Raw genomic sequence first — 22,762 nt, 5'->3', positions numbered from 1 at the left:
CACGTCTTCCTTTTGACTTATACCTAGGTTAATATGACATGCCTTCCTCACATGACCTTGCAAATGTACTATGATTGATTTCCTAAGATGGTCCACCTTTATTGTATTTTAATTTGTACATACACGCATTTTTAGGCCTTGAGGACCTAAATGTGAGACATTGAATTAAAGTAAAATCCTGATTGAGAAAATAAATCATCCACAAATGTCTTGAATTTTAAGAGGGCCCTATGGTCTCAGTGGACCCTTAGATGTTGAAGGTTAGAAAAATGTGAACTTGTAAGGGTAAGCTCCATCGAGAAACTAGATTAAACAAGGAATTTTTTAAAAACTTTATGGTGTGTACACTACTGAAGCATTGCACTAAAAGTGAAAGCTGAATGTGGAGATACATTGACTAAAAGGAATATTAAAAACATAGAACATTGGAAATATGTAAGAAACATATCTTCAATTGAGTATTTAAACTTTATAAGGAAAGAAACATAGCTTCAATTGAGTATATAAACTTTAGAAGAACTTTAGACTTGAAAAAGGCTTGTATACAAGGTTGATGATTAATGAAAGATAATCTTTTTAAACCTAAATGTATGTGTGTGTGTGAGAGAGAGAAGAGAGCAAGAGGTTAAGAACAAAGGATATTTTTTGGTATGAACTAATACAAATTAAGGCAAATAATTTGGTGACAAATAAGATAATATATGAAAAACACATGTATAAGCCAATTTTTGTGTGTGTGTGTGTGTGTGTGTGTGTGTGAGAGAGAGAGAGAGAGAGAGAGAGAGAGAGAGAGAGAGAGAGAGAGAGTGAGTTTGAGAGAGAGAGTGAGTGAGTGAGAGTGAAGAGAGAGAGAGACTGAGTGACTGAGTAAGAAGGAGTGTGTATATGTGAGTGTAAATCTATTTTAAGAAGAAAACTAGTTAAGAGAAAGCATATATAGAGAGTGAGTAAACTCCAAAAAAACTCAATTGAGTGAGCATCATCTCGTGAACCTTAGTGGTGTTCATAAACACCATAACTTTCACATTCCCAAACTTGCTTTTTTTGTGAGTATTTTCATTTCAAAATCTCCAAAGTTAAACACAGGCTCCCATACTTATTTAAGTGAGTTGCCCCATTATCTCATGAACCTTAGTGGTATTTATAAACCCCATTTAAAAACCTCCAAAGCACAATTGATAACCATGACTTTGAAGCACATTGTACCAAATAGATACTTTATTATTACAAAGTATCCATGCAATTGCAAGAAATATAACCTTGAATTCAAGGTTTATAGTTGATGCAAAGTCATGTGGTATTTAAAATGCACCTCCAAAGCATAAGACTGAGAGTATTCTTTGTAAAAAGACAACCTTACATGTTACGTGGATTATAGATTACAAAGACACAAAAGAAGATTTGTATTAAAAATATAACATTACATTGATACACAATTGCCAAATTCACATATTTCAGTCAAACACCATTCTAAAGAAATTCTCACTTTAGTCCCCTTGGGGAGAATTGCACTGGTGCCATTCTCCATAACCCCACGGGGAGAATGGTACTAGAGCCATTGAAGCTCTATGAGTCCCTTTAAGGAGATATTTTTCCCATGGGGTTATGTGATAACTAGTCAATTGGTAAGAAAGTAGTGATTTAAATTAGTAATGAATGTATAATGAAGTACAATGTCTTAAAACAAACTCATAGTCTGCAATTAGCTCCTCTCTTACACATATCATATCATCTATGGTTTCAATACATGTATATGTACCCATATTATGTAATGTCTACATAATATGGGTACATATATGTACCCATTTTATGTAATGTCTACATTCTTGATAGAAAATACCAAGGTGGTAAATGAGGGGAAAATATGAAACAAACATTTGGCTTTGCATTTATATTTCTACTACTGTTGATCATAAACCCTACCACATTGCCAAAACATCAGCAATAATGTACACCATATGCTTCATAGAACTTAGGGTCCTCTTGGATGGAGTACTTCTTTGTCCTTGGGTGGCCTCTACACAATTGTTTCCAATATCTATGTGGGTACTTATCACCTCTATAATGGAAACATAGTAGTCCCTCTCTTGATAGAATCATACACAAACAAGCCTAGGCTAGCACATACTATAAAATGATTGACTCTCATATCTTAAAAATCATTCATCTAATCTAAAACTCATGCATACTTTGGTGTTCCAAGCGGATCACGTTCCGATACGTATCTACTCACACATGCCTCGAAAGTAGATTTACACCCCTCCATACCTACAATGAAAGTAGATTTACACCCCTCCATACCTACAATGAAAAAAGACACGTCCGATTAGCTCTAGACACAAAAGTAAGATCCTCATGCAACTATAAACACTTGATATAAAATCAAAGGAAAATTTTGCATTAATACCTTCATGAAACTAGGAGAAACCATATGCATTTTATAGTCGCTTTAGGTAATCATTAGCAAAGTATGGCTTGATAAAGCAACCTTGTATCCTAGCTATCTAGTCAGATGAATATACTTCATACTATTCATCCTAGGAGCATCCCTCAAAAGTCTTATTTTTTATGTATTAAGTCAAGGCAACTCATCGCCCCACCACTATGCTTTTGCCCATAGGATGCACCCTTCGATTCGCTCTTATCACCTACACCCCTCTCCCTTAGTTGGACTGCAAGAGAAAGATTTCCTGTTCTATATTCCATTCGTGACCATTAAAGATTCTTCTCATTCCATTCATCAAAAAACTACTTGGATGATGTTAAAGTCTTTCATTAGGCAAAATATGGACTCTCATTTTTGCCCTTAAGGATTTCCACACCTCTTCTCTCTAGAAAAATGGGCTCATGGTGAAGTTTTTTCAAATCAACTCAAAAGTGAGCGGAGTTTGGACATTTGGAATCTACTCTTCGAGACCTTTCCAATTTGGGGACTTCTTGAATATTCAAAATTGCTTATCAGGCTATATATTATTGGAAAGGTCTCGAAGAGTAGATTCCAAATCTGCAATCTCCGCCAGCTTTTGATTTGATTTGCAAAAGTTTCACCATGAGCTCATTTCTCTAGAGAGAGGAGGTGTGGAAATCCTTAAGGGACAAAATGAGAGTCCATTTTTGCCTAATGATGGCCCTCAAGAACCATAGGCAATTTTCTATACTGGTTTTAGTCTCAATCACACTACGCACATTTCTAACTTCATTAAGATGTAGCAAGCAAGGCAGCAACTCCCCTAGGAGAATGTTATCTTCCTTGTATTGTAAATTAACAGTATCAGTAAATAAATAAATTCAATGAATGACTAAGGCACGCATTGTATGGAGAGTTATTAAAGATAAGTATTATCCTTCTAGCATCACATCTAAACACCTTTGAGATTTTTTCCAAGTGTTTGAACATTTCCTCAACAACAACCTTATCAGGGTGAATTATCATCCTCTAGCTATAAGTGTAGCATCCCTACTCACTCCATATATCATAAAGAAAGGGAAGCTGTCCTTTTCATATCTTTGCAAGGTTTCTACCCTCTCACAAGGATATTATGCTCCATAATCATTGACCAAATACCTACATTAAACTTTTCTAGCAAGCTCCTTAGAAAATCAATGCACCCAAGTCAAATACCTACATTAAACCTTTCTAGCAAGCTCCTTAGAAAATTAATGCACCCAAGTTGAATAACCATAAACTTGTTTGGGGATCCACACATCAAAGAGGTGTCAAGTGTGTATATGTGACTTGAAGAAGCAACACAACGACTCAATAGCAAGCCATTCAAGTTCAATATCTTCATCATCCTTGGCTTATCCTAAGGTGTTGGATTTGGATACGGATCTAGATTAGCTTCAAAGTTGCTAGATCTTGACTCTTCAAAAATTCTATGTGCTATGTTTTCATCTATGTTTACAACAACAACAAGATTACTTGTTGTTGGTGCCTCCATACCCTCATGTGCATCTTCTAAGGTTGTTTGTAGTTGTCCTCATTTTTTGGTGCTATGTTTTCTTCTATGCCTATTGTTGTCTCCATATCCTTCCATACATCATTGATTTCTATGAAGAGGGGTATTGTGGATTTTGAGCGAGCTTCATTCGGTGACCTTTTTTGCAAACAAAATAAAATAGCAAGCTTTTTTACAAATATATGAATTAAGAACATCTAGAATATGCTTTGGAAGTCTATATCTTTGTTTCCAACAAAAAAATGTATGTGATTTTGCAAGTAAGCCACACTTGCATACATATTGACCAAATAATTTTCAACAAAATGATCTCTGTCAAAGTCAAAATGTGCAAGTGTAGGATGGTAAGATGTGAGGAGAACAATGAAGCACTAGCTGATGGTAGAAAAATTCCTCAAGATATTCACAATCATGGGCTCAATTCGGATGTTTTGTTTCGGAACACCACTCTTGACATGTACTCCAAATGCACTCACTTAGTATTCAACACTAATAATACACTAGCTAGATCTTAGGTCTATCTCTAAAAAAAACTTTACTCTAGTCAACAAATCATCAATGTGAGGAAAAGGATATTTATTCTTTATAGTGTACACTCTTGACATGTACTCCAAATGCACTCGCTTAGTATTCAACACTAATAATACACTAGCTAGATCTTAGGTCTATCTCTAAAAAAAACTTTACTCTAGTCAACAAATCATCAATGTGAGGAAAAGGATATTTATTCTTTATAGTGTACATGTTGAGTCCTCTATAATCCATGCAAAGACAATATGTAACATCTTTTTTCTTTTGAAATAGGAATGGTACTCCTCCATATAAGGACACACTCCATTGAATGAGCGCCTTCTTTATAAGATCATCCTATTAACGTTTTAATTCTTCAAATTCTTGATCATTAAGTTGCTCAAGAGCCTTCACACGAGGTACACCTTCATGAAACTAGGAGAAACCATATGCATTTTATAGTCGCTTTAGGTAATCGTTAGCAAAGTATGGCTTGATAAAGCAACCTTGTATCCTAGCTATCCAGTCAGATGAATATATTTCATACGATTCATCCTAGAAGTATCCCTTAGAAGTCTTATTTTTTATGTATTAAGTCAAGGCAACTCATTGCCCCACCACTAGGACTTTGCCCATAGGGTGCACCCTTCGATTCTCTCTTATAACCTACGTAGTTGGACTACTGTAACAAGAGAAATATTTCTTGTTCTATATTCCATTCCTGACCATTAAAGATTATTCTCATTCCATTCATTAAACAACTACTTGGATGATGTTAAAGTATTTATGGCCCTAAACCATAGGCAATTGTCTATACCGGTTTTAGTCTCAATCACACTACGCACATTTATAGCTTCATTAAGATGTAGCAAGTAAGACAGCAACTCCCCTAGGATAATGTTATCTTCCTTCTATTGTAAATTAAATGTATCATTAATTAACTCAATGAATGACTAAGGCATGCATTTTATGGAGAGTCATTGACGATAAGTATTGTCCTTCTAGCATCACATCTAAACACCTTTGAGATTTTTTCCAAGTGTTTGAACATTGCCTCAACACCAGCCTTATCTTGGTGAATTATCATCCTCTTGCCCCTATAAGTGTAGCATCCCTACTCACTCCATATCACAGAGAAATGTAAGCTCTCCTTTTCATATCTTTGCAAGGTTTCTACCATCTCACAAGGATATTATGCTCCATAATCATTGACCAAATACCTACATTAAACTTTTCTAGCAAGATCCTTAGAAAATCAATGCACCCAAGTCGAATACCTACATTAAACCTTTCTAGAAAGCTCCTTAGAAAATCAATGCACCCAAGTTGAATAACCATAGACTTGTTTGGGGATCCACACATCAAAGAGGTGTCAAGTGTGTATATGTGACTTGAAGACGCAACACAACGACTCAATAGCAAGCCATTCAAGTTCAATATCTTAGTCATCCTTGGCTTATCCTAAGGCGCTGGATTTGGATATGGATCTAGATTAGCTTCAAAGTTGCTAGCTCTTAACTCTTTGAAAATTCTATATGCTATGTTTTCATCTATGTTTACAACAACAACTTGTTCTTGCTGCCTCCATACTCTCATGTGCATCTTGTAAGGTTGTTGCAGTTGTCCTCATTTTTGGTGCTATGTTTTCTTCTATGCCTATTGTTGTCTCCATATCCTTCCATACATCATTGATTTCTATGAAGAGGGGTACTGTGGATTTTGAACAAGCTTCATTGGGTGACCTTTTTTGCAAACAAAATAAAATTGCAAGCTTTTTTACAAATATATGAATTAAGAATATCTACAATGCTTTGGAAGTCTATATCTTTGTTTGGATTTGATGAGCTAACAAAAAATGTATGTGATTAAAAAAACCCACACTTGGCATGCATATTGACCAAATAATTTTCAACAAAATGATCTCTGTGAAAGTCAAAATGTGCAAGTGTAGGATGGTAGGATGTGAGGACAACAATGAAGCACTAGCTGATGGTAGAAAAATTCCTTGGGATATCCACAAACATGGGCTCAGTTCAGATGTTTTGTTTCGAAACACCACTCTTGACATGTACTCCAAATGCACTAGCTTACATGAGGCCGTTACGATTACCAAAATGCAGTGAACATTATCTCAAAGATTAAAAGGTGATCCTCCATGTTCATTAGTTCACACATGGGGTATGCTCATGTATGGATCAATGTGTGTAGGTGTGCTGGCTAACCAAATAGTTCTTTTCCCTTTTCAGATTCTCCTTTTGCAAGGGCACCACATTTAATATACATATCCACCAATATGTTGTCGAGTCACACCACTATTTCCCACCAACCCCACTCCAACAAAATAGAGGCGATGACATTGTATCTATTCTAAACACTTGGTAATATTATGGAATTAGCGCATATTCTAGGAGATAACATGCACACCTATGACATCCAAACTCTTCCCACCAAACATGCATATATGAGCAATAAGAAAGTGGAAGCACATGCATATAAATCATAAACAAGACAACATGCATACCTATGACACCCAAACTCTTTCCTCCAAACATGAATACGAGTAACAAGAAAGTGGAAGCACATGCATATAATCATAAACAAGCTAAAGTGAAACCAACAAGAAAGTGGAAGCACATGCATACAATCATAAGACAAAGTGAAAGAAAATAGACAAAGTGTCTTTTACAAATTGAACAAAGAATAAATGCATTATTTAAAGCATTCTCTCTCTCTCTCCCACAATGCTATATAAAACAAAAGAAAATAGTAAGTTATTGTTTTCCTCAGAACATGTCATACACCACTAGAAGTAAAACTACTAAGGTGACCCATCACATTGAGGAATGTCTAAGAGGAGGGTGCCAACAATGTTGTTAGTGCCTGAAGTGATTTAGGTCTTGATGCTTTGAAGAGACAAGTCTCTCTCTCTCTCTCTCTCTCTCTCTCTCTCTCCCTCTCAAGGAGTCTCGGTGGGGTAGTGGGCCACCAAATAGGTATGGATAATCACCAATCCCTTGATGGGTCTGATAATCATTGGACATACGAGTCTCGGTGGGGTAGCGGGCCACAAAATAGGTATGGATAATCAAGCCTCAACAACCACAGAACTTCGTCACTCAGTTAGTAATGGGTGCCCAAGCACCTCTTAAATGTCTAAGGCTTCCACGATGGGAGCTCCATCATTTGGGTCCTATGGCTTAACCCTCATTAATTTTCCCAAACCACACCAACCAAGCTAGTACCTATCCAATCAATGAAGATGGTTTGGAGACCAAAGCGTAAGAAAGGCCCCTCTTCCTCAACTAAAGCCTACAGACTTGCCCACACCCAACCCATGGGCACTCAAAATGGTTTGGCGACTAACACGCAAGCAAGTCTCAAACAAGTCCCATCTTCCTCAACTACCGCCTATAGACTTGCCCACATCCAACCCATGGGCACTCAAAAGCTCAACTCGCCTAGCCATTTCAACACATGGAGCCTTACCCATGAAGCTCCACCCCACCCCTTAACTTCACCACCAACCCAAGGGGCAATGCTACAAATGACAGAGCTTAGCCAACCACTCAAGGATCCACTCTCAAGGGTATGCTCACAAATCTCGCCAAATGGGCCACTGAGTAGGTACAAAACCCTCTTTAGGGGTGTTGACCAATAAACAAATGCACATGTGAAAAAAAAATAGAGTCTCTAGATGATTAGGACCACGAGCACACCTTTTTCCCTCGCCCATGCACAACACCTGAAATTCTCACTGGGCTCTGTCCATGCACACACCACACAAAGCTTCATCATTGATATAGTCATTCAGGTACATCTATGGATGGGGGGACCATGGTGGGTGCACAAGCCACCTAGTCAATGGTACAACCCATCGCTTGGATCTTCTTAATCACCTTGCTTCATCATAATAACTGTGCTTCATGCCTAATCAGTCCTACCCATAACTTCTTCGTCTCAACACCTATGGATCCTCGTCTCACCAACTACCACTCCTATCAACACAGGATCCCACAGCTTTAATGACAGAAGAATACAACCCACACAAAAAGAAAGAGAGAACAGCACAACCCAATCACTCAACATCCACGGGAACCCACGATACCCGTTTACAATGTCTTGACAAAGATGCTAGAGCTTTAAGTAACATTGCAATCAACATAAAGCATCTCGGAGCGTAAGCAATTTCCATGTGTATTGTGTCCTTGTCCCTCTGGAATTCTCCCCTTCTCACTTGCTTCCTAACATCATTGTTTTACTAAATCCTCCTTAATAATACCACCTACCATGTGGATACTAGTCATTAAGCGTTCTGTGCTAGTCTACTCATTCAAGTACTCCGAGGATGTCCGCCACAAATGTGACAAAAAAGAAACACACCAAAAACAAAATAAAGAGTACTACTGGGCCCATAAAAGAAAGCAGACTCATAAGAGCCCATCAGACTAGGTGGATACTTAATCACTAGTACTCCACTGACTTCTTTCCGTCTTACTAACTACCCCACCCCCTCTCATTTTTGGAGAGACAAGACAACCAACCCAGTGCAACACTTCCCGGCATGCCTCGAAAATCTCTTACCGATCATAAGAATGTGATCAAGTTTAGGAAGGGGAGTATGTTAACCATATATTGGTTAACACATTCCTACGAGACAACTACTATCTACACACTTATGTAATGGGCACTCGCTTTATATTGTAAATCCTATCATTTGATGAGGGAAATTCCCTAAGGAATCTCCCAAGTATTGAGCTTCAAAGGACAGATAAGAGGATCTTGGTCACTTGACCAAACCATAGAGAAAGGTCTTGTAACTATGTTTTGGGCGTCCCGGGTCACTTACTCCCGTGAGCGACCTAGTGGGAAAAGGTTTGGAACTATAAAAGCCAACTTATCTTTTTTGTAACTCATTATCCCTTTTGTGTAATAGAACTAGAGTGTTCTCTCTCTCCCTCTCTCTTCTTGCAACTCTCATCTTGGTGTGCTTAGGGTTAGGGTTTGGGAGTGATTGCTAATCACTTGTCCTCTCTTGCTTCCCTCTTGCTAATCACTTGTACCCTCTTGCTCCCTCCCTCCCTCTTTCTTGAGTGATTACGCTACCAACACGGTCATCTTTTGTCTCGTGAAGATCCCACACAATCTTCACGAGAGAAATTACATCACCCATTGGATTAGAGCAACCACCTCGGGGTGATAATGAGCGCGGGAGGATGGCGGCTACAGTGGAGCTCTTGAGCATTACTGGGGCTCGGTAGATAGGAAACTTCCCATGACATGTTAGGGTAGGGTTTCCTTGATATCTTTGGAGCTGCTGCTATACAGAGTGCCAATCTTACTTGTCAAAGCCATCTTTGATTGGAATCCGACCAAGTCTTCATAGCTCAGTGCCAAGTAAGCTCTTTGGCATGCGGTTTTTTTTTTGGTTTTTTGACGTATTTAATGTTTTGTATTATTATTTTTTATTGTTTTGATGTGATTCATGTATAGCTTTGTGTTTAGAGTAGGAATGCCACAAGTTTGAGTGAAGAAACTTGAGATTTGGGTGATTAGAAAGCCTAATCAAAAGGGTTTTTCTTAAACCTAACTATTTTTCTTAATTTTTAGCTTAATGTTTTCTCATTTTCTTAATTACTTTGAATAGGTAGGTTAGCATTGTTAGATAGAACCCTAATCCACCAAAAAATGTTAAAAATCCATAAACTATCTCTTAGTTTTCACTATTTATCACTAATCTATTGGTGTGATTAGTAAACTTAAAGAGAGCAAAAAATCAAAAACTTTAGCCTAATTTCTTTTAATTAGACTAATTAGAGTGGTATTAGTGTCCTAAACACTTGCCTTAACCCAAATCCATGTTTAGTCCACTCCCATTAGGCTTTAATTAGTAAGAATTAGCACTAATTAGGTCTCATTTGCCTAATTTTTCCTCTTTTGAGTGGGTTAATTAGAGACCTAATTAGAGGGATGAATTGGGGATGATCACATCATTGGATTAGCCTAAACATTGCTAATCCATCTATCAAATCCCTATTGCTAAACTCCTCACCATTTGGGAGTAATTAGATGGCAAAGAAGAGCGTTGAAAGGTGATTAACAATGCAATTAAGAAGATTAATCATTAGTTAAGTTACAGTGACTTTAAATTAATTGAAATCCACTAATTTAGAGGTAACCTTTTCCTACCTACCTTGCATTCATGAGGGGATCTTAGTTGTCCCCTACTCACTTCCCTCCAAATTTGAAATTCAAATTCAAATTTCAAACTTGCAACAACCGTTCACAACTAAGGCCATGGGCATATGCTTCAAAGCGTACGGCCGTACCAACCTGAAAAAAACTTTTTCCACAACCGTACCTTCCTCAATGTACGGCCGCACCAACCTAAGCATACACAAGTACCAACCTAAGCATACAGATGTACCAACCTAGGCATAGGGACATACCAACCTAAGTAGTATACAAATGTACTACCCTAAAAAAGAAAACTTTTTGAAAAAAACAAATAACACCACTATTGTACCAACCTACAGCCATACCAACCTAAGCGTACGGGCGTGCCAACCTAAGCATACGGACGTAGTGTCCCAAAAAAAAATTTCAAAAAAAATAAAAATATATCACGACTGTACCTTTCTAAGCATGTAGCTGTACCAACCTAAGCATATGACCATACCAACCTAAGTGTACAACCATACCTTTTCTGGAAAAAAAATTTAAAATTTAAAATTTTCAAGTCTTTAGTAGTGCTTATGGTCTACCTCCTCCACTCATTAGGGTCATTTTTACATGCATAAAACGCCTCAAAAGACAATTTAAACCTTAAGAGTGCATTCACGCGTAAGGTAAAAGAGAGCCAAAACTCTTATTTTAGGACCGCGCATGCACTGTTGGAGCTTTTCTAAGCTTCCCCGCATACAATGGACACCTTCTGGTCATGGTTACATGCCCCCAATGCCTCCATTCCATTCGGTGACACCTAGGCTCAACTAGAACCATCGCCCATTGCTTTGACCTTTGACCTAGTACCTGAGTGCGCATCGTCCCCCCATAGAACCTGAACTTTTGCACCAAGTAAGGTCGGGCCCCCACTTATGTTAAAAGCCAAGGAAGATCTGTTTACCAACATGACATTGTGCCTGACATGTGCCTCCTAATCCTCCAGTGCTTATTCCATAGGCGGCCAAGCCCCCCATATCCCATGTTCACATCAAACAACTCACTACATACAGTGACATAGAGTTGGATAGAGACTCATGATGAGGTCCCCACACCAAATTTGCAAAGGTACTTTATCCTCCTATGGTAATCAAATATTGACCTCCATCCCCATCAATATAAGGACCAAATTGAACTTCCATATACTATTGCTAGTCCACCTTATGATTAAGGCCCCGTACCTGAGGAATCTCCTCACATCAATGAGACTTGGCCCGCCTCTCAGCCTTCCTTTCCTCCCAAATCCAAATTCCAATTGAAACCTTGTTAAAAGGTAGTCCAAATTTATGGAATGACCTTTGGGATAGGATGGAACGAAAACTGCACAGTTCTATGGAGGAGGAAGCTAACTCAGATTTTGCGGATGAATATGAGCCCCATCCTTCTAAATTATTACATCACCACAACCCCAACCCAAAGGCGCACCCAAAATTCAAGTAAATGCACTGGGCCATTACATTGAAGGTGATAACAACAGACATGTGGTCAAAGGCATCCTAGATGGAGGTGCTGGCGTCAACATCCTCACAAAGGACATGCTGGGAAAATTGGGGCGGCCAACCACGCCTTGCAGATCCCACCACATTGGTGATCAAGCTTGTGGACGAGAAATCTACAAAACCCTGGGCCTGGTGCATGACCTCAAGGTAAAACTATGTGACATGACATTCCACCTCACATTTGTAGTCATGAACTTTTGTAATACCGCATATGAGAGAATCTTGGGTAGACCCTTCATGCGACAAACACAATTAATCCATGATTGGGACACACATCATGTCTACCTCTACAAAGGCTCTCAAACATTCAAAGTCAATTTATATACCTGGAAATCACATCTTATGTGCCTAAACCTCCCTTTGCTGAAGACTCTATGATGACCACCGCTAGGAGCAACAATCTCTTTTGTTTGAGATGCTTGTCATCAAGCCCATGATGACACACGGGTGCCATGCATGGTCACTTTTGTCAGTAGTATTGACAAAGTTGACCATGATGGGCTGAAAATCCTTGCTACACTTAACACCCTCCCTAGACTGCAAACTCGGCACGCAATTCATTCTCCCAAATGTCCAGACCCTTCATGAACCCGTGTAGCTCTACAACTTGAAACAACCACCCTTAGAGTCTGGATAGATTTTCTCTTTATTAGCAGAAATATGCAAAAAAGCATGCCATGTTGTCTCCCATAGCTAGCCACAATCTTTTGCCATGGGAAACCTGGGTTTCCCCAGGCAAACTATCTCTTAAAATTGCCCATTCCAAAATTCAATTGCCTAGTGGACAATGCATATAAAGCCTTGGGTCCTTTACACAAACTGTACTACATGATGTCTCTAACTCATTGGCATGTAAGTTTTATGTGGTTCCCATAGGTGAGACCAAAGAAGCACTCATCCTTGGTGGAAGCTAGGTCTAGTATGCTACAAGTATAATCAACTCTGCTAACAACATAGCGACCATCGATTTTCCCAAGGGCAAGGTAACGATGATCTTCTAGGGACGGGGAGTGCATCCAATCTGATCCTTTGCCCACACCAACTTCTTCCACAAAGGGTACTCTCTCACCCCAAACAATAACTAGTAAGTATTCCACTTCCCCCGCACTACCACCACAACTAAACCCACCAAGAATAAGGATTGGACTCTCGATTGAGAACGGTCTACAAAGGCGGCAAGTCCACATCTACCCCATGGTCCACACCAGTCTCATATTCTTGGAGACATGGAAAAATCTTAGAAAACCCACAATAACAAAAGAAGAAACAAAGCTAGACTTGTTGCAAAGGGTTATGCTCAAGAAAAGGGCATTGATTTTGATGAGACCTTTGCTCCCACTTGTCGTATGACTACCATTCGTTGCATTTGTGCATTGGCAGCTCATAATGGTTGGACAGTTGGACATAAAGACTGCGTTCTTGAATGGAGATTTGCATGAGGAGGTGTATGTATCGCAACCTCGTGGTTTTGTTCAAAGAGGGCAGGAAAACAAAGTGTGCAAGTTGAAAAAGGTTGTATATGGTTTAAAGCAAGCTCCACGAGCTTGGTATGAAAAGATACATGCATATTTGACTGCACATGGTTTTCAGAATAGTCTAACAGAAAGTACTTTGTATGTTAAACATGTGGATGATGTACATCTAATCATTGCTCTCTATGTCGATGACATGCTGCTCACAGGACCAAATGAGAGTCATATTGCTGATTTTAAGGTTGATTTGAATGCCTCTTTTGAAATGTCAGATTTGGGGCATTTGCATCATTATTTGGGGATACAGTTTAAGCACTGTGATGGAGGTATTGCTTTGTGTCAGACAAAGTATATTGAGACATTGTTGCAAAGATTTGACCTTGAAGACTGCAAGCCTATTGCTACTCCAATGGAGATAGGTTTGAAGTTGAGTCTTCATGATGCTAGAGATCACTTCGATGTCACACTCTATTGGTTGCCTCATTTATGTATGCATTACGAGGCCGAACATTCAGTTTGCAGTCTCACAAGTGAGCAAGTTTATGCATAGCCCAGGGTCTCAGCATTGGAAGACAGTTAAACGCATCTTTCGCTACTTGAGTGGCACCATATATCTTGGGTTGTTTTATCCCAAGGGGGGATCGTTGCCGCCAAATTTGCATGCCTTTCAGACTCAGATTGGGCTGGTTGCTATGACACAAGAGTGTCCACAAGTGGTTTTTGTTTCATGCTCGGTAGCTCATGCATATCTTGGTTGAGCAAGAAGTAACCTACTGTGGCCACTTCTAGTTGTGAAGCTGAGTACAGGGCAGCTTTCACAGCTACGGTTGAGTGTGGACAGGAGTCTTCCACCTCTATCTACACTGACAGTCAGAGCGCATTGGCAGTTGTTGCGAGAAACCCAGTTTTTCATGCTCGCACAAAGCACATTGAGGTGCATTATCACTATGTCAGGGAGAGACTCTCAGCAGGAGAGATCAGCTTGGTCTATGTTCCAACAGAGGACAACCTCGCCGATCTTTTCATAAAGGCGCTTCCTCGTGAGAAGTTCGAAGCTTTCTGCAAAGCTTTGGGCTTGCTCCCCTTTGTGGACTGATCTACTTCGGGCATGGCACTTCGCTATACATGAGTGCCAGCTCTCGTTCACACCATCACTCCCAGGGGGGATTTGTTGCCATATATATACCTGGCAGTGATGTGTGTGAACACACTAAGGACCGCCGAGGCACTTTTTCCCTCTTTAGGAGGTTTTTTCCCCCGGCTTATATATACGCCCATCATTCTAGGGCTAACTTATTTTTTGTACATTGACACAATCTAATACATTGTGTGTTGTGTGCATTCTTGCTTCTTCTTCTCCAAGCTTTGTGTGCTTTCCTGCAACCCTAATTCCAACACCACTGTGGTTGGGCGGTGGCTAACCATGGGCCGGATGGGGTTAGGCTGGAATTAGTAGAGTTTTAATAATAAAATTGATTAATAGGAATACGCTTAGAACTCGAGTAGTTAATTAGAATTTTGAAGACTTCTCTAAAGAATAAATCAATGGCTATGCCTAATTCAATTAGGAAAAAAGCGTTGATTCCTTCAAAGTTAAGTCTGTGATAGTTTCCCTTCTATTCGGTTTTATCAGATGAAGGTAGTTCGGTATCTTGACCTTGTTAAAAGAATTTGTTAAGAAAATAAAAATTGTGGAATCGTCCCCGCTTTCCAAGCATGGGAAATTTTTCGGGTTTCAGTTTTTGAAATGACCACCAGCTTAGTCTCGTGCTGCCCGGACATTCGAGGGGCGAGGCCTCGAGTGAGAAAGCCTGCCCCGCGCAAGAGGAAACTACTTCCGTTGCTACCATCCAGGAATCCGGTGCGCAGAGGGGGCAGTGGGATCTCACAGTGCAAGACTCTTGTTTATGGGAGGTTGAGGACTCTTCTTACAAGATCCTTGTTAATTAGAGGGATCTGACGATGTGACCCACAAGGCATCATCTTACAGGAGGTGTAGAACTCTTCTTACAAGATCCTTTTCAATCAGAGGGATCTGACGATGCAACCCATACGACATCATCTTAACCTCTCTTGAATTATTTTTATTGTGGTAGGACTCAATTTAGTGCTGCAGGGTGAGAGGGAGATCTGGGCCCCATGGTGGTTGGTTGTGAAAGCTATGAGACTGCCAACTTTGTCAAGGATAGGGGATACTTTGGATAAGTGAAGCATGGCATGATATTTTTTTCAGACAGGTAGGCAACCCTAAAGAGATTTCCAAGGGGGTTTTGACTTGGGCACAACTAAGGGTTCCTCAAATGGTGCACACAACATGTCAAGCCCGATATAGGGAGAAATAATCATCTCCCTAATGATGAGTGACATATTGATGAATGGATCCAAAGATCCAAAGGCCAATTTTTAGACTCTAGGCTTCTTATGTATGGGTAATGATGTGGATGTAGCTTCGTCAGCCATGGGGTGTGCATGTGAATGTTCCTTGTGTAAGGGATTCAATCCTTAGTTTGCATAAGTGCATCGTCGTTTTGTGAGAAATGTCATGTTAGTGCTCTTGAGTTTGTGTGAAATGGATTTATGAGTTTGTGAGGTTCAAAATAACATTTAGACTTGACGAGTTGAAGCTCTTGGACTATCTAGGTGTGCATTTAGACTTTCCTAGAGGATATTTGCAAAACCCCCAGCCGTACCAGCTCTACCTCCATAGGGATCCCTCTACCCACTCAATGGGAGGCCATAATAAGCAATAAAAGGAGTTTTAAGAAATTGTTTACCTTCACTTACCGATTGTGGGAAAGAAGGGAGGATACCAACATTGCATCGAAGCACATCGCTTGTCATAATGCAAGCCATTTTTGGATGCTTTCCTTGTGCTTCCCTGGTTGCTTCTTGTTAATGGTAATTTTATCTTCTTGTCAACATCTGGTGGAGCATGCCAATTTCTTGGTTACGGGTCCGGTGTGCTAGTTGGCTACTTGGTTGTGGGTGCATGGTAACCTCTTCCATTACTTTGATCTTACTAGTGAAAAGATGTAAGGGAGAAGAGAGCTTAAGCTCTTGCAACAAGCACACACACACTCACACAAACCCTAGAAGAGAACACACAAAGCGAGAGGCTGAGAATTCTTCTTCTTCTTCACACAACAAAAGAGGTCTACCAAGAAGATAAAGTGACTAGCACACATAATAGAATATATACAAGCAGCAGTCCATAATGTGAACATGCTAAGTGGAGTGGGTAGGTGTGGGCTAGTCATTATAGTCTAGCTGTAGAATCTCTAGCACAGATATGTCGGTGCAAGCTACCAAACCCGCTAGTGATGTAAATGTTGAACAGTCATGCAGGCGCCTCGTGAGTGTCAGCTCATGTTGAGCTTGACATCTCAACACTCCCCCTCAAGCTCAACTCCATCTCATGAACTCCAAGCATATCTCAAAATCTGCGGAGTTTCTCAGCTCCCAAGGCCTTCGTGAAGATGTCAGCAAAACCAACATAGGTCAAGTCGATGTCGCTTGCTAAGACTCTCTCCCTAATGAAGTGGTAATGTACCTCAATGTGTTTCATCCACGCATGGAAAACTGGGTTCCTAGCCAATTGTATACTACTAATATTTTCACAATATATGACAAACTTTCTCTCCACATGCAACCCCAAATCAAAGTAGCTTGCGTAACCAAGCTACCTCACATGCTGCCACCACAGCTCCTCTGTACTCTACCTCTATACTCAACAAGGCAACTGTGGGCTGCTTCTTGCTGCTCATGTCATAGTAGCACTCCCAAATAAAAACATAAATCCACTGGTAGATCTCATGCCTGAGATGCTACCTGCCCAATCTGCATCTGTGTACCCATATAGCTCCAACGGTACACCTTTTGCATAAAACAATGCATAATCATCAGTGGCCCTCAAATACCAAAGTGTTTGTCGCACACTATCAAGATGTGGTTTGCATGGAACCTACATAAACTGGCTCTCTAAAGCCAATAGTGTAACTCAAATCTGGGCTGTTGATTGTGACATAGATCAAACTCCCCATAATCTTCATGTACATAGTGGGATCCTCCAACACATAACCTGCATCTGCACTAAGCTTGCCATTTTGATCTAATAGCATCCTGATTGACTTACAATCAGCCATCCCATACTTGGACAACATGTCCAATACATAATGTCTTTGTGACAGCCAAATACCATCAGGTGTGCGAATGACCTCAATTCCCAAAAAGTAGTGCAGATCTCCCAAATCCTTCATCTCAAACTTCCTTTTAAGAAGACTTTTCACATGCTAAATCTCATCCAAGTTGTCACCCCCAACAATAAGATCATCTACATAGATGGTGATGATCACAATACCCTTATCACTCTTGCGCACATACAAAGAGTGACCTGCATCTGCTATATGAAAACCAACAGTGACAAGATACTCAGCAATCTTGTCATGCCATGCTCGTGGAGATTGCTTCAGCCCATACAAAGCCTTACAAAGCTTACATACATACTCTAGGAGACTTGTATCCTTAAAACCAGGTGGCTAATCCATATACACTTCTTCTTGCAAGTCACCATTCAAGAACACATTTTTTACATCCATCTGATGTAAAAACTAGCCTTTAGCTCTACAGCCACTGCAATCATGGCTCTCACAATTGCCATCTTTGCAACATGGGAAAAAATGTCTCCTTATAATCAATCCTATGTGTTTGTGGATATCCTTTGTCTACCAATCTAGCCTTTGTACCTACTTATGCTACCATCACTGTTATGTTTCACCTTATACACACACTTACAACCAATAGCTTTCTTGCCTTCAAGTAATGCACCAAATCCTATCATTTCCACAACTTTTGCCATATAAGCATAGTAATGTGCCACATAACCATCATAAAGTCAATCTTTGCACAGGGTTTTTGACTCCTCCAGATCTTCATAACTTTGCATTCATGGCTTCCATATCCTTCTTCACACCAGGTGTCCTCAGTATGCTGGAATCCCAAGCTCCTCATCAAGGCTAATCTCCGAGCCACGAGACTCTCCATCAATAAGAGAATGCCCTACAGAAATATCAGGCATACCAAGGGGCTCAACCACTTTCTCTTTGCCTTTATGTGAGATACCAACTACATTTTCAGGATTGGTATTATGATGCAGCCTGCCACTCCATGGTTTATAAACAAAACCACTGGATAAGGACTCTCCTGGTCCACTCAATGACTGTGATTGCTGACTTGCATTCTGTGCAACCATGTTTCCACTTACATCACCCCTTGCTAGTAAACTTCTCCTATGGCGTTACATCATGTATGGTTGCAAACAGAAGTCCTGTTCATGATAGAAACTGTTGTAGACACAGCCTTAGCCCAATAGCTATGCCGCATATTCGTCTCTGTCATCATCAATGCTTATGCTATCTCTGTAATGTGCTTGTTTTTCCACTCAACAACTCCATTTTTCCGCGGAGTGTATCTACATGTAAATTGTCTCTGAATGCCATTCTTTTGCAGCAAGAATTCAGAGAACTCATTGGAGAAGTATTATCTCCCTCCATCTGACCTTAGGCACTTCACATACTTTCTAGTTTGTTTTTTAGCCACCATCACTCTGAAATTATGAAAATGAGTGAACACTTCACTCTTCTCCTTTATGAAATACACCCACACTTTCCTCGTGTGGTCATCAATGAATGTTACATAGTACCTGCAGCCACCCATAGACATAGTCTTTGCAGGACCCCATACATCTGAATACACAATATCTAGTACATTCCTGCTCACATTTCTGTGTGGAAATACATGCTTTGTTTTCTTTCCAAATTGACATGCTTCACATACTTTCTGCATACCTTCACCTTTAAACTTAGGCAGCCATGTCACAATTTCGGTAGTCTACATAGACTTTCAATTTTTGCACATTTACATGCCCAATTCTCTTATGTCAAATGTCTGTATCTGCAATAACTCTTGAACCATTTGTAAACATTCTGCACACTCTGTTGCCTTTTGCAACCATCCTACACTTATCTTTAAATTCTTCTACATAATAGCCCCATCAGGGTGGTTAAAAACTGGACCTGTATACCCAGACTGTTGATCTTCACCCAAATTCTTCTCTTCAATGATCAGCATTGACACCAAATCTATGAAGTTGGGAATGTTCTCCCGAGTTTGAATAGACATCTTGAACGCCTTCTTGTAGTCTACTTAGACACACTTCCACCTTATCATCATTAACAAAAGACACACCAATTGATGCAAGGGATTCCACAATGCCCTTAATCTTCAAGGCATAATCATTCACTGACATATTTTTCTTCTCCACAATATGGAGCTCATTCTTCAACTGAATTTTTTGTGCCTTGGTGTTGGTTTCATACAGCTTCACCAAGGTGTCCCATGCCTCCTTAGGTGACTTGTCATCTTGTATATGCCCAATCATGGTGTCATATATACTAATACAAAGCTAATTTACATGACTTGTCATCTTATATATGTCATCTTGTATATGCCCAATCACGGTGTCATGTATATTAATAGAAAGCTAATACATGACTTTCCTTGCTCCTTGAATTCTTTTACATCTGCAATAGTTGAATTAATCTCCGGTATCTTTGGTGCCTCCTTATGTTCACCTTCAATGTAGTCCCAATAAACTTTTCCCATCAGGAAATTTGTCAATCTAAACCTCCAAGCATGGAAGATGTTCTTGTCAAGATTCTCTACAATAATCAGGTTTATTCTATCATTCAGCATCTTGTCTGCAACACAAATTTACCAAAAACAAAACTTTTGTTTGACCTGCACAAACTGTTGTATTCTCTACAACAGCACTATACTTCACCCAAACTGTCACAACCAGTGACCTCAATTTACATACATACACCCAATGGCAACTTTGAGACCTCTTTGCAGTACACAATTTCTGCACAACTAATCGCCCTTCTTGTAGTTCCAAAAATAGAGTTCTATAGGAAATCAAAACTTACTCGCAATGCCCATGAACACCTCTGAACTGAAAAACAGAGGTCTAGACACGCCCGAACGCATTTTTGACCTGAAAATATTTGTCTAATGGACAACGGACGCTATAGAAGCCCTTTAGTTCTTCTCCCGTGAAGAAAGCTCCTCAATCAAATTTCGTTTGCCAGTGCCTCCCGACATGGGTGTAGTAGCCAACACAAAGGGGGGGGACGAGTAGATGAAGCTCTTACCCTCGTACAGCTTCATGTCTTCTCTTGCTTGCCACTCATCCCTTAGCATGAACAAGGATCTAATACCATGAAAAGATGCAGGGGAGAAGAGAGCTTGAGCTCTTGCAAGCACACACACACTCACACAAACCCTAGAAGAGAAAACACAAGGTGAGAGGCTGAACATTCTTATTCTTTTTCACACAACAAAAGAGGTCTACCAAGAAGATAAAGTGACTAACACATATAATAGAGTATATACAAGCAATCCATAATGTGAATACGCTAAATGGAGTAGGTAGGTGTGGACTAGTCGGTGTAGTCCAGCTATAGAAGATATATCGGTGCTAGCTACCAAACTCGCCAATGATGTAAATGTCCAACAGTCATGCAAATGCCTGGTGAGTGTCAGCTCATGTTGAGCTTGACATCTCAACAGCTAGTGGGTTTGCTTGCTTTGGTGGAGTGGCATGTTAGTAGCATTGTGGGTTCAGTGACCTTGTGGGGATGCCGGTGATGTGGTTTTACCGATGGTGGCCTTGTCCATTTTGTTGTGTTGCTGGGGGGTGGGGGAATGTTGTTGTTTCGTCAGTGGTGTGGCCTTGTTCATTTTGTTGTGGTTTTGTCGGTGGTGTGGCCTTGTTCATTTTGGTGTGACTAGCTTTTGTGGGGGGTTTTGCTGGTGGTAGCAGTGACCTTGTTTATTTTGCTAGCTAGTTTGTTATAGGGGGGATCACTGATCAAGCCCTCTCTCTCTCTCTCTCTTTCTATAAATATATATATATATATATATATATATACTTACCTCTCCTCTATCTCTCTACTAAGAAGAATGTGGGAGAGAGGATGGGCTTGAGCTCCATGCAACAACACACGTGTACACACATGAGTGGAAAAGGACTCAAGAGAGATAGATGGCTAAATTTTTTCTATTCACTTATTTTCTCTACAACCATAATATAAAGAGATCTACAACCATAATATAAAGAGATAAAAGTACATACTATAAAGAAAAGTACTCTCCTACTACTATAACATATAAAGGTCAAGCCATAGTATAAACCCTAACTACGTAAGCTGGTACTATAACTATGCCATAACTTTATTACACCAAAGTGGCTATCACACATCTTGTAAACCACCAGGGTATATTTCCCATAATATCATTGGTGTAAGTGTAGAAGCTACTATCACCCAGGCAAGTCATCCATGTCCACAACACTAGTGAGTAACATAGTTGAGTTTGATATCATCTCAATACTCCCCCTCAAGCTGAATTCTATACTTTGCAAGTAAGCTCCTAAACTTGCAAAGCTTCTTTGTACCCTTGCCTTTATGAAGATGTCAGTCATTTGATCCTATATGCTAACATATACCAAATCCACATCACGTTCTAGAAACTTCTCCCTCACAAAATGATAATGCATCTCAATGTGGTTCATCCTAGCATTATAGACTAGGTTACTTGCCATCTATATATGCTACTCATGTTACTTGGTTACTTGCCAGTTGTATATGCTACTCATGTTATCACAATAAAGGAAAATAACCCTATTCATGGGCTCACCCATATCACCAAGTAGCTCACAAGCTACCAGAGTAGCACCCCTATACTTTCCTTTATGCACTATCAATTATTTCTTTCTACTCCAATAGCACTCCAAATAAGAAAACATAAAGCCACTCATAGACCTTCTATCCGAGACACATTACCAACCTAATCAGTTTATCTATATACCCATGTAGTTGTATCTCTCTAGTAGCCTCATGGAAAAGTCTATTATAATCAACAGTGGACTTTATGTATCTAAGAACTTGTCGAGCCACATCTAAGTGTGGCTTCTTCGAGGCCTGCATGAATCGACTCACAAGGCTAACAACATAACTCAATTATGTTAACTTAAGGTTAACATGGA

The 22,762-nt window shown here is 39.8% G+C and overlaps 1 long non-coding RNA gene across 1 annotated transcript in view; it reads right to left on the bottom strand.

The window, feature by feature from the left end:
• Positions 1–22,762, bottom strand: part of LOC147632182 (uncharacterized) — a 244,820-nt gene that overhangs the window by 114,033 nt on the left and 108,025 nt on the right. The gene's annotated exons all lie outside the window — the stretch shown is intronic.

The sequence above is a fragment of the Cibotium barometz genome, chromosome 14, assembly GCF_041138505.1.
Source record: "Cibotium barometz isolate CiBa-2024 chromosome 14, ASM4113850v1, whole genome shotgun sequence".
NCBI classification, from domain to species: Eukaryota; Viridiplantae; Streptophyta; class Polypodiopsida; order Cyatheales; family Cibotiaceae; genus Cibotium; species Cibotium barometz.
This window is presented reverse-complemented; position numbering and strand designations above follow the sequence as displayed.